This window comes from Erinaceus europaeus, chromosome 2 (genome assembly GCF_950295315.1).
Source record: "Erinaceus europaeus chromosome 2, mEriEur2.1, whole genome shotgun sequence".
Lineage (NCBI taxonomy): Eukaryota > Metazoa > Chordata > Mammalia > Eulipotyphla > Erinaceidae > Erinaceus > Erinaceus europaeus.
Window position 1 is genome coordinate 61,084,984 of NC_080163.1, and position 13,219 is coordinate 61,098,202.

Consider the following 13,219-nt stretch of genomic DNA (forward strand, 5'->3'; position numbering starts at 1 on the left):
CATTTCTCTCTGTCCTATTCAACAATGACGACATCAATAACAACAATAACTACAGCAATAAGGACAACAAAACAGAAAAATATAGCCACAATCCAGGAGCAGTGGATGCATGGTGCAGGCACTGAGCCCTGGAGACAAAGAGACAGAGACAGAGAGACAGAGAGAGAGAGAGAAGGAAATCAATGCTAGGAATAGCTCACCTGGATTCTAGTTTTGGGTACCACATGGGAACACCATGTACCAGGAGAAGTTTCACAAATAGAGGAACAGTACTGTGATGCCTCTCCTTCCCTCTCTGGTCCTATATGCAATTGAAAGCAAAAAAGAAAAAAAAAAAAATCTGCTGGGAGTGGTGTAATCTCATAGACATGAAGTCCTGGTGAATCCTTGGTGACAACAAACAAATCATTACAAAAGTACAGATTACCAAAGACAAACATAAAATCTTAAAAGCAGCCAGGGAGAAAGTACAGCTTGCTTATATATAAAAGAACACTAGTTATATTAGTAGTTGGTTTCTAGTTTGCAGCAACAAGACACAGAATTACTATTTCTCATATGGTGGGGGTGGGGGTGGGGGTGGGGGGGAGCTGTCAGAGTCGTTTGCCTAGACAGACTTCCATGCCAAAAGAAAAAAGCAGGGACGGGGTAGTGGCACACTAGGTTGAATGCACAAGGACCCAGGTTTGAGGCCCCAGTCCATACCTGCAAGGGGAAAGCTCTGTGAGTGATGAAGCATCTGTCTCCTATCTCCCCCTCCCCTCTCGATTTCTGACTGTCTCTATCCAACAAATAAATAACAATAATTTTTTTTAAAAAGCCAGGTGGACTTGATTTTAGTAACAGATACTAAAATTAGAACAATAAAGAGAAGATCAAAGTGGTCCCTGCACAAGTTTATGAAGAGTTGCATATATATTCAAATAATGCATTATTTAAAAATTGAAAGCCAGTATATCTATATTCAAAGTTCAAGCATTTTAAGTACTTGGTAGCTAAGCATTCTGGGTTACACATGGCAGACTGCAAACTATCTTTCTTGTCTCTTCTCTCTAGACACAGAACTTCCATCTAATATTGCACCCAACTAAGACAATCTTTATTAGTAGTAGTAGGAGGAGGAGGAGTAGTGATTTAATACTGGTTTACAATATAAGATTTCAGGGGTATAATATTCAACCATTTATATATGTGTGTGACTCACTGCAATTGGCACTAAAGCTCTTGTATCCCTACTCCCCTCTGAGAACCATAGTTTTTACAAAGACTAAGAGGCAGTTGTGCAAGTTCATTTACTTTATCTCTGTTTCTTATTTGAGTGAAACCATCTTGCAGTTGTCTCTCACCTCTTTATCTCCCTTAGCATAGTTACCTCCATTTCCATCTATTTTGTCCCAAATGATACAATATATCTTTTCAGTGACCCAGTAGTATTCCTGTAACTTTTTTTTTATCCAGTTGTAGAACAGAAATATCTATCATTCATGAGAGTAAGCTAAGGAGAGAATGGGAAGAGAGGCATCTGAAGCAGGGATTGAGTTTAAACCACTAAGAAATAGGAGCTAGCAGAAGAGGGTCTGGCACTGAGGGACAGTTTTTCATCTGTAAACATGAGAGTTAGGAGAGTTCTCAGTCAGCATTTATGATTATATGTGATCCAGTAGGGAAGAGAAAATGATGCAATATAGGGGGGCCAGGTGGTGATGCACCTGATTGAATGCATATGTTACAGTGCACAAGGACCCAGGTTCGAGCCCTCAGTCCCCACCTGCAGGGGGAATGCTTTGCAAATGGTGAAGCAGTGTTGAAGGTGTCTCTCTGTCTCTCCCTCTCTAGCACCCCCTTCCTTCTCAATTTCTGGCTATCTCTACCCAGTAAGTAAAATAAAGATAATAAAAAAAATTTTTTAATTCTTTAAAAAAAATGATGCAACATAGAAGGAAACTGTAAGATTAAAGTTTTGAGCACACAGAACCTAGAGAGATTACCTTTGATTGAGTGTGGGCCCAGTTATTTAATCTTATAATGTTTTCTAGCATCAATATCATCTTATTGTCTTTCTTTTTTTAAAAAAAATATATATCAGCATTGCTGGGGCTTTGGGCAATTTCCCCATTTCAGACAGACATTTTTCACATGAAAAGACAAGATAAATATATACAGAGACAGAGAGAATTCCCAGGCTAGCATGGGGGTGCCTCTTCCCAGGCGCATACTCTCTGGGTTGGAGATAACTCGACTGGAGCCAGCCTGGACTGCTACTCACTCAGAGACACGGGAGAGATGACTCATGAACTTATGGTGGCGTGGCAATGCAATATCTTTTTTTGGTCAGAGAGCCAAGGCTTTTAAAAGACAAACCCGGAAGTGGCAAGTCGGAAATAGAAATGGCTAGAAAGGGGCGGAGAAAGGCAAAAGGGGGCTGGGAAGGTAGAAACTTCCTTAGCAACTGTTGCGAGGTTTTTAACTGGTAGGATTAATATTACTCTGCAGGCAGGGATGGTCTCGAGGGTAGAAAGAAGATAGATCAAAGGAATGGAATGGGTGGGAATCTTTCAGGCAAAACAATGATTATGTAGATAGGCCATAGTATCAGGAATGCAGGGTGCTTTGTGAGCCCTGCCGAGCTCAACCACATCCACAAAATTTCCCGACAGAGAATGAGAGATATCACAGTACGGGAGCTTCCCTTATAGCACTTTTGTGTGGTGTGCCAGGATTCAAACCTGAGTGGTGCTTATGACAAGGCAGGTTCCCCTACCAGGTGAGCTATCTTTCTAGTCCATATCTCACTGTATTTTAGTAATGTACTTTTACACCTAAACTTAAAAATTTCTGACTCCTCTCTCCCTCCATCTCCCCCCCCCGCCGTGTGTGTGTGTGTGTGTGTGTGTGTGTGTGTGTGTGTGTCCGTCCCCTCAGGGCCTTGAATATGGTTGATTTCACTATCCTTTAGATAATGTTTTCATTTTGATAGAAAAAGAGAAACAGAGATGTCAGGGCTTGAACCTACATCAAACACATGGCAAAGCTTTCCAATGAGCCACCTCTCTGGCCCTTAACTTCTACTCCTAAAAGGAGCAGTTCTGCACTCTTTCAGAGTCTGTCTCACGGGTCTCTAATGAGATAACCGAAATTGAAATGGTCATTCTTATTTAAGATAACTTTCAGAGCAGTTCAGGAGGTGGTATAGTGCCTAGAGCATTGGACTTAAAAGCATGAGGTCCTGAGTTTGATCCCTGTCAAAGTGATGATCTCATTTGTTCTCTTTCTTTCTCTCCCTCCCTCTCTTATTAATAAATATATCATCTTTTTAAAAGGTAACACTCAGAGAAATCCCACTTGATAGGAAAATGTTGAAAATAGGAATTGATGGTAGTTCTCAAATTTGTATATTAAAACATCTAAATGTGCATAACTGGGTTCACAACTATTTCTCCTTGTAGAAATGAGAATGCACTTTCTAAGAAATTTGCTGAGGAAAACCTAGCTTAGAGAGAGAACTGAGAATGTCCTATCCCTGGAACACCCATGACAATAATGAGATAGAAGACAGAGGGGCTGACAGAGATCTAGCTCTGTTCATGCAGAGCTAAGAAGATAAAGGAAGGATGAGGTGAGAGACAATCACTCCAGTGCTATAATTTACTTGGGCTTTTCTAAGACTTCAGTGCTGGTGAGATTCAGTAACTCTCTCTGGCTCCATGGCAAGTTCATGGGAAAGAGCCAGAGGGGAGATTAGTTTGTCTTTCACATGAAAAGCACATTCTGTGGGTATTCATCAGAGTAAATTATATGCAGTAGGGCCATGAAGAAGCACTTCCGCTTTTTCCCTTAATAAATATGTGCTCTTGGATTGCGCCTTCTTGGTTTTTAGTAAACAGTCAACAACTTCTGATGTCTGTAATCTCATATCTCACTGTCTATATTTATGATTAAGCTGAGAGTGAGTACATATTACTGAAATCCTCAGGAATTGCAAAATAACTCTTACCAACACTGAGCTCCTTGGTCCTCACAACAATGCCAAATCCCAGCCAGGTTGGTGGGCAGTACTGTGGGACAGCCTGAGGCTGAGAAGAACATTGGCCTTTGGAGTCTTCTAGAAGCCTGTGAGCTCCAGCTGGCTGTCCAACATGGAGGCAGCTCAGCCACTACAGCAACACAGAAGTTGCTTGGTGGGAAAAGCCCAGGGTAGACATGGCTCCTCCCCACTCTGTATCCTGCCTGAGAAACTAGAACTTTGGCAACAAAAAGTCAGTGACTGTGAAATGCTAGCAAAGTTGTGAATTGTCCAGGCATCTGGGGGACCGAGGACTGGTCAGCAAAGCCTGCACATGGAAAGTGATATGGCTAGAAAAGTATTAATGGGCTATAATATATAGCCTTTGTCCTTTCCCTGCTGAGCTGACCCTGAACTTAGTTCCAGCCATTTTGGTGATAACACACACTACAAAACAAGGGGCTGTGTCATCATGAGATGTGAAGAATCAGATGACTGGGAGATTTTTCTTAATGGGGGAGTACTGCCATTTTCTCCTCAACAGCCAAGTCTGGGAGGCAGGTAGCACAGGTGTGATTTATCCATTTTTTTAATCTAGTTACTTTATTTCTTCTTATTATTTTGTCTTTATTTACTTATTTTGGATAGAAACAGATAAAAACTGAGAGGGAAGAGGGATACAGGGAGAAAGGTGAGAGAGACATCTGTGGTATTGGTTTACGGCTCGTGAAGTTTCCTCCATACCGGAAGAGACAAGGATCTTGAACCTGGCTCCTTGCACACTGCAATGTATATGCTCAGCTAGGTGTACCACCACCCAGTTCCCTTTTATTTATTTTTTTATTTTTTAATCTGTTGTTTATAAAGGGGAAAAACAATGTAGAACTTGGATTGGGTTTTGTGTATTGCACCAGAATAAAGGACTCTGGGGAAGGGGGGAAATTGTGGCTGTTACTGGCACCAAGGTTATCACTGGGGCTCAGTACCTGGTGGCTATTTTCTCCCCTTTTCTTTGACAGGTTGTGAGAGACAAAGATAGAAGGGGAGAGAAAGACAGAAACTTTCCCCCTACAGGTAGGAACCAGGAGCTTAAACCTGGGTCTTTGCACATGATGAGTCTGTACACTCTACTTACTAGGTAAATAGCACTCAGTCCCAGTTTTCCTTCCTCCCAGCCTACCTTCCTCCCTTCCTTCCTTTCCTTCTTTTCTTTCTTTCTTTCTTTCTTTCTTTCTTCCCTCTTCTTTCTTCCTTTATTTTTAAATATTATTTATTTATAATTGGATAGAGACAGATAAGAGAGAGACATCTACAGCCCTACTTCACCACTTATGAACTTTCCCCCTTGCAGGTGGGAAGCAGGGGCTTGAACCTGGATCCTTGCACAATGTAATATGTATTATGTGTGCTTAACCAGATGTGCCACCACATGACCCCTACTCTTTCTTTCCTTCCTTCTTTCCTTCCTTCCTTTTTCTCTCTCTCTCTCTCTCTTTCTTTCTCTCTTTCTTTCTTTTTTACCAGGACACTGCTCAGATTTGGCTTGGCTTATGGTGGTATCAGGGACTGAACCTGGGATCTCAAGCATAATAAATCTTTCTGCAAAAACAAAAACAAAACAAAAAGCCTATGCTATCTTCCCACCCTCGATTATCCACATAATAGAGAACTGAACTGGAGAGATGAGGTGACTTACTGAAGGTCAGTATAAAGCAAGAATTGGGTTCCAAGTCTTCTGATTCTTAGTTGAGTATTCATTCCATTGGAAACTTAAAGAGTATAAGCATCTTAATTAGCACATGTGATTTCAAGGTGATTCCAAGACAGGGATATGACATTAACTACCACTCCTTCAATTATGTCATGAGAAACCAGGACTTATAAGTGACTACCAACTGCAAGCAGGCATAGAAAATTGTCATTTTTTAATGCTCAGATCTTAGTTTAGACCTAACTCTCTAATCAGTCAGTATCTGAAAGCAGTATTCCATTCTGTGTTCACAGAGTTAGAGCATGACTAGTGGTCTTGAAAAGATGTTATGCGGGAGTTGGACAAGTAGTGCAGTGGGTTAAGCACACGTGGAGCAAAACGCAAGGACCGGTAGGATCCCGGTTCGAGCCCCCGGGTCCCCACCTGCAGGGGAGTCACTTCACAGGCGGTGAAGCAGGTCTGCAGGTGTCTATCTTCCTCTCTCCCTCTCTGTCTTCCCCTCCTCACTCCATTTCTCTCTGCCCTATCCAACACAGAGACATCAATAACAACAACAGCAATAAAACAACAAGGGCAACAAAAGGGAATAAATAAATATTTTAAAAATTTTTTAAAAAGAAAAGATGTTATGCTCACACAATAGATAGAATCTGACAGCAGAAGTGATGCCAGTAGCATCATAGACATAAGAGCATTATATGTTATAATCATGCAAACCCCTAGTTGTTACTATTCCAAGTCTTTGCCCAGGCACTCCTGTAATAACTGGAACATCAAGAAAGACAAGTATGTGGCAGTAAGATAGAAAGGAGAGGAGAAGGCCAGCAGACATATGAAGAATTGCTCCAGGTCAGTGACTGTTAGAGAAATGCAAATAAAGACAACAACGAGATACCACCTCACCCCTGTGAGAATGTCATACATCAAAAACAATAGTATCAACAAATGCTGGAGAGACTGTGGGGACAGGGAACCCTCTTGCACAGCTTGTGGGAATGTAAATTGGTCCAACCCCTGTGGAGAGCAGTCTGGAGAAGCCTCACAAGGCTTGAAATGAACCTTCCATATGGTCCAATTCTTCTCCTAGGGATATATCCTAAAGACTCAATCACACCCATCCAAAAAAATATATGTATACCTATGTTCATAGCAATACAATTCATAGTAGCCAAAACCTGTAAGCAACCTAGGTGTCCAACAACAAATGAATGGTTGAGAAAGTTGTGGTATAATGAACCCACCTTCTCTGACCCATCTTGGATGGAGCTAGAAGGAATCATGTTAAGTGAGATAAGTCATAAAGAGAAAAAACAAGTATGAGATGATCCTACTCATAAACGGAAATTGAGAAAGAAGAACAGACAGAGAAATACAAAGTAGAATTTGACTGGGTTTGGAGTATGTCATCAAAGTAATAAAAAAAAAAATCTGGGTGGGAGGAGAGGGTAGATTTTTTAGCTTCACTATTGGGGGGGGGGAGAACACAGACCTTTGGTGGCAGGACCAGTGTTAATATACACTCCTCTTAATTTATAATCTTATAAATCACTATTTAATCAATATGTGAGGGGGAAATTATATTGAAACTCTCAAACATTTTTATGCATAGACCCCAGTTCTGATTATATATTTCTTCAATCTAAGCATTATTATTATGAAGTGGGGAGGGCATCCCAAGCATAAGGGGAAACATGAAAGAAGACCATAATTTAGAAAAGCAAAAACAAAAACAACAAACACATGATTGGGGCAGAGAGAAGTTCACCAGATAGTGTGAGTGCCTTGCCATACATGGGGCCTAGGTTTGAGCCCTGACACCATATGGGAGTGCCATGGGACTAGGGGAAGCTCCAGTGCTATGGTGTTCCCCCTCTTCTCTCTGTCTCTCTTTACTTGAATGAAAAGGTCTCTTAAAAGCATTGCAGGGAGTCAGGCGGTAGCGCAGAGGGTTAAGTGCAGGTGGCACAAAGCGCAAGGACTGACGTGAGGATCCGGGTTCAGACCCCTGGCTCCCCACCTGCAGGGGAGTCGCTTCACAAGTGGTGAAGCAGGTCTGCAGGTGTCTATCTTTCTCTCCCCCTCTCTGTCTTCCCCTCCTGTCTCCATTTCTTTCTGTCCTATCCAACAACAACAACATCAATAATAATTACTACAACAATAAAACAACAAGGGCAACAAAATGGAATAAATAAATTAAATTAAATAGCATTGCAGCCTCATATGTGCAAGACCCTGGCACTGCAAAGAAAACCGAAACACAGTGTCTTGAAGAACCTGACAAGACAGTGAAGGAAGGAATCAGGAGTCAGGAGAACAAATTCAAGGCAGGAGCACTAACTGGGACTATGCAACAGCAAGTCCACAAGGAATGAAACAGCCAGGCATGGAGGGAGAAAGAAGAGAGCTATGAAGTATTTATGAGGACATCTGGAAGAGTCTAAGTGTCTAGTGGTGTCTTCTAATAAGACAACAGACACAGGAAGAGGAGCAAACATGGGACTGATCTGACTCATTCAGGACAAGAGATGGAAGTACCTTCAGGAAGTGCTACCTTCAAGTGGAGCAACTTTATGGATCAAATTCTGGTAGGAGATCTGACTAGAAAAGTTGCACTGGGAGCAGATGAATAATGGACACAACCATGAAATATTGTGGCCTTCCTCCAAGAGAGTCTGGGTGTGAGAATGATCACAGAAGGGCAAACAGTTCTGGGGAACAGCACATCTAAAAGCTACCCACTGTCTAGAAGCTACCATCTTGGCCAGCTTCTCCATTCTACTGGATGAGATGCTTTTTCAAGACTTTCAGCCCTTAGTGAGGTCAGCCCAGGCTGGTTTCCTCTGTGTGCCAAAGGACTGTGAAATATGAACAATGAGAACAGCTCTAGTAGCTTACAAACTTTTTTGTTTCTCAATTGCCTGGACTTTCATTTTCCCACCACTAGACTCTCTGGAAGGCACCAGAATGCTGGCTGGCACTCCGGCCCAGGATTCAGGTTCTTTCTAATGAACTGTGAACCTAGCATTTGTGGACAGCATTGTGCAACTTCTAAAGTTTGTGGTTAAGTGAGTTCATCCACAACTTAATTGTAAGTGCAGACTCTCAGGGACTAGATTATAGCTTACAGAAACTGTCTTCTTATTGAAAACCAAAGGATCATTCACTCTTGCTATATCTTTGCAGCTCTGTGTATTTGTAGTCAGTGGAATAAGCTTTCCTTTGAATAACCCTGTCTGTGTGTAATTACCTCTGATGAATACCTCTAAGGTTCTGCGATTCCCATTAAACATGACTTGAATTTTCCCCTGGGATTCCCCTATGAACTTGACCCTCGAGGTATGCTAGGGTCATGCCTTATAGCACTTGTTCAACCCTTTCACAAATTCTTGTCAACCCTTTAGACATTGTAGTCCTTTGACAGTAATCACATCTTTGGGTCAATCAGTTTCTTAACCCTGGTATAAGATTCCCATCCCTTGGAGGGTAGGGGGAACAGGAGATAGATTGTATGATGAGCATTTCCTAAAACATTTTGCATTTTATTTCATACTCCCATTTTCAAAGTATTTTTTATGTATAGTGATTTTATTTGTTATTCATTCCCCACAGCTTTTTAATTTCATTTCATTTCATTTTCCACCAGAGGTATCACTGAGGGTCGGTGCCTGCACTACAAACTCACTACTCCCAGCTGCCGTTTTTTCCTGCAGGTTGGGAGTGGGGCCTCGAACTTGGACCCTTCAGCATGGTGATACGTGCACTTAACCAGATGTGCCGCCACCCAACTCCGTTTCCTTAAGCTTTATATGGTCTCTTTACACTGTTGAAAAACTGAAGTGCAGGGTAGAAAGGAAGACTCAGGCCACACAGTGATAACAAGTGGATACAGATGTGAGAGTGACTCTAGGTCAGACCCTCCTGACCCTGCTCAGCCTCAGTTAGCACTGACTAGAAGAGGTTTAGAAACAGTCACTTGTAGACAAAAGTGAAGAGGCGTTTTCTTTTCCAGTTTCAGAATGAATGCTTGCCAAGGAGGCAGTGCACTGGTAGCTCACAGGACTTGTAAGGTCCAAGGTTGGATCTCCCAGCACTACCAATAGACAGAGCTGAGTAGTGCCCTGATTAGGAACAAGAACAATGAATAAACCAATAATCTTTTTAAAAGACTGAAATGCATTACAGCAGAGCAAAATTTGATCTCTTTCTCTATCCATATTGGACTCTTTACTGTGACTTTTGTACTTGGTCTATACAAACTAGTGTTTTCTCAAAGGTCAGTTGGGAAACACAAGTCTATTGAGAAATTCCCACCAACTTTTAGAAAATTCAGACCTTAGGCCCAGCACTCACTGCACTGAAGAAAGATTCAGTATCTCTTTCTCTGCCTATCTCTATCTAAAAACAACAGGGGCTGGGCAGTGGTGCACCTAGTAGAGCATATACACTACCACGTGCAAGGACCCAGGTTCAAGCCTCTGGTCCTCACATGCGGGGGGGGGGGGGGGAGCTTCATAAGTGGTAAAGCAATACTGCTTCTCTCTCTCTCCTCTCTCTCTCTCTCTCTCTCTCTCTCTTTCTTGGTGATATCTTTTTCTCTCTCCCTATCAGCCCTTTCCCTGCCAATTTCTCTGTCCCTAGCCAATACATTTTAAATAAATAAATAATATAAAAAGAAAAAAATACAGACCTCTGAGAAACTGTAGCCTTCTAAAACCTGTAACTCACAGCCAGTGCAGTGACCACAGCTGGTATGGTGAAGCATCTGGGCCAAAAGGCAGAGATTCTAGTTTTAATTCTCTGCTACTTAGCCTGATATGATCCCCATGCATCATTTCTATTGTTGGGGCTGCATTTTTCCAATCTATAAAACAGAGGGTTGAAATAGATCAATGTTTCTCACATTAGGGGGATGTAAGTATGTTCTCACAGCTGTAAATGCTTTATAGTATCTTTTTATCCCTCAACTTTTAAATTAAAAGTACTTTGAACTTACAGAGAAGTCTTCTTTTTTTAAATTTCATTTTAAATTTTTAATATTTTCCACCACCAGGATTATTGCTGGGGCTTGGTGCCTACAGGATTCTCAGAATCCGCTGCTGGTCTGTTTCCCCCTTCTTTCCTTCATTCCTTCCTTTGTTCCCTCCTTCCTTCCTTCTTCCATTCCTTCCATCCTTCCTTCTTTCCTTCCTTCCTCTCTCCCTCTCTCTCTCTTTTCCCTTCCTTCCTTCCTTCCTTCCTTCCTTCTTCCATTCCTTCCATCCTTCCTTCTTTCCTTCCTTCCTCTCTCCCTCTCTCTCTTTTCCCTTCCTTCCCTTCCTTCCTTCCTTCCTTCCTTCCTTCCTTAATTTTTTCTTTTAATTTTGTAGGACAGAAAGCAGTTGAGGTATGGGGATGATAGAGATGAAGAGAAAGCAAGACATTTGCAATACTGCTTCACTACTCATGAAACCTGCTCCTTGCAGGTGGGGACCAGAAGTTGGAACCCAGTTCCTTAAGCACAGTAATGTGTACTCTTCTGGTGTAACACCACTTGCGCTCCCCCCACCCCCCACACACAAGTCTTAAGAGCATTCATATACCCGTTACTCAGATCCACCAACTTCTTTTTAGAGTTTATTTATTAACATCAGAGAAAGAAGAGAGAAAGCATCCGAGCAACCCTCTGGCACATTTGATGCTGGGGATTAAACTTGAGATCTTGTACCTTTAAGTTCAATGTACTAACCACTATGCCACTTCCTGAGCTGCTCATCTATTATTTGTTCATGTTGGTAAAAACTCAAAAAGCTTTTCACTGAATGCTTTATCCATCTCCCTTATAGTCAAGGGCTGTGTAGCTGTTCTTTATGTCTTTGACATAAGGTACTGCTGCTTTAATTTCCAGGGAATTCAGAGAACAACTGAAGAGTTTCAGCAACATTCACACTGAGCGAATGATAACTGGCCAAATGATATCCTGGGGTCCTGTTTAAATGAAAGTTGTTCAGTCATTTTTATAGAGAAAGAGATCAAATATATCTAATCCCCCAAAAAGGTTCTCCACAGAAGCCATGATCACATTCATGTTACCAGTAGCAATTTCAGTTTGAGCGAAACAATATCATTTGACAAATTAAATTAATGTTAAGCTAGATTTTTATTGGTTTGGCAGTACTGTCTTTATTGGATTTGTAAACCTGTTTTATTTTAGTTTTTCAGAGCTGTGAGTATATGCAACTGTTATCCATAGCAATATTAATGCAGGTACGCATAACTCTATAATATAAGTAAAATAAAGGGTATGCAGGAATATGCTTTGGAGGTTATAGACGCTTAACCTTTTTGTAAAGAAAAAAAATGAACTGAACTGAACTGAACTGAACTCTTCAAGTTCAGGTAATATGCCTCCTGGGATGCCAGGGTGAAGAGAGCAAGATAATTGACTTAGTTTGTCTGATTGTATTTGTCTACCATACTTTGACTTATTAGACTAGTGTGGGAGGTATTGCTTAGAAAACAAACAATTTGAATGCCATGAATCTAGATTCTAAGGATCTCCTATTTTCTTGCTTTCTTTTTCTTGCTACCTGAATTATTGCTGGAGTGCAGTGCATACACAATGAATCCACTGCTCCTAATGTTTATCTTCCCCTCCCTCACGCTTCTTTCATTTGATAGAACAAAGAGAAATAGAGGGGGAGAGAGAGAGAGAAAGAGACACATGCGTAGTATGACTTCACTGCTTGAGAAGCTTCCCCGCTGCAGGTAGGAACTGGGGGATTTGAACCTGTGTTCTCAAGCATGGTGGTGTGTGTGCTTCACCCACTGCACCCCCGCCCCCATCATCTAATTTCACTGGCAATGGAATGTCAGTGATGGTCCCTTTCTCAGCCTGACTGCCTTTAACATTTCTTCATTTAATCTGTGCCACAGGAATCTTTGTGGATATATAGTATATATGATAGATTTAGTTTATTTTTGTTTTTTTTCTTTTTTAAAATTAGTGATTTGACAGAGCTGTACAAAATTATAAGCCTCCAGAGGTATAATTTCACAACCATGTCTGGTCATTGTAAGTCAGCATACCATCCACCAAAGTTCAATCCTACTCCCCATAACCACCATAGTTCCCATAGAATCCAAGAGTCAATATAAGTAACTTTATTTTGGCAATTTCATTTGTTTTAGTCATCTATATTCTACACACAAGTTTTTTTTTGTTTTGTTTTGCTTTGTTTTGTGTGTGTGTGTGTCTGTGTCTATTTTAAGGTTTATAGCAGCTTTATCCATAATTGACAAAACTTGGAAGTAACCAGGATGTTCTTCAGAAGGTAGATGGGTAAATAAACCATAGTCCATCCAGATGATGGAATATCAACCAGTGCTAAAAAATGAGCTAGCAAATCAGGAAAAGACTCAGAGGAAACTTAAAAGCATGTTACTAAGTGAAAGAAGCAATCCTGAGAAAGGACACATAAAGTATGACTCTAACTGTGTGACGTTCTGGAAAAGAAACAGAGAAATAT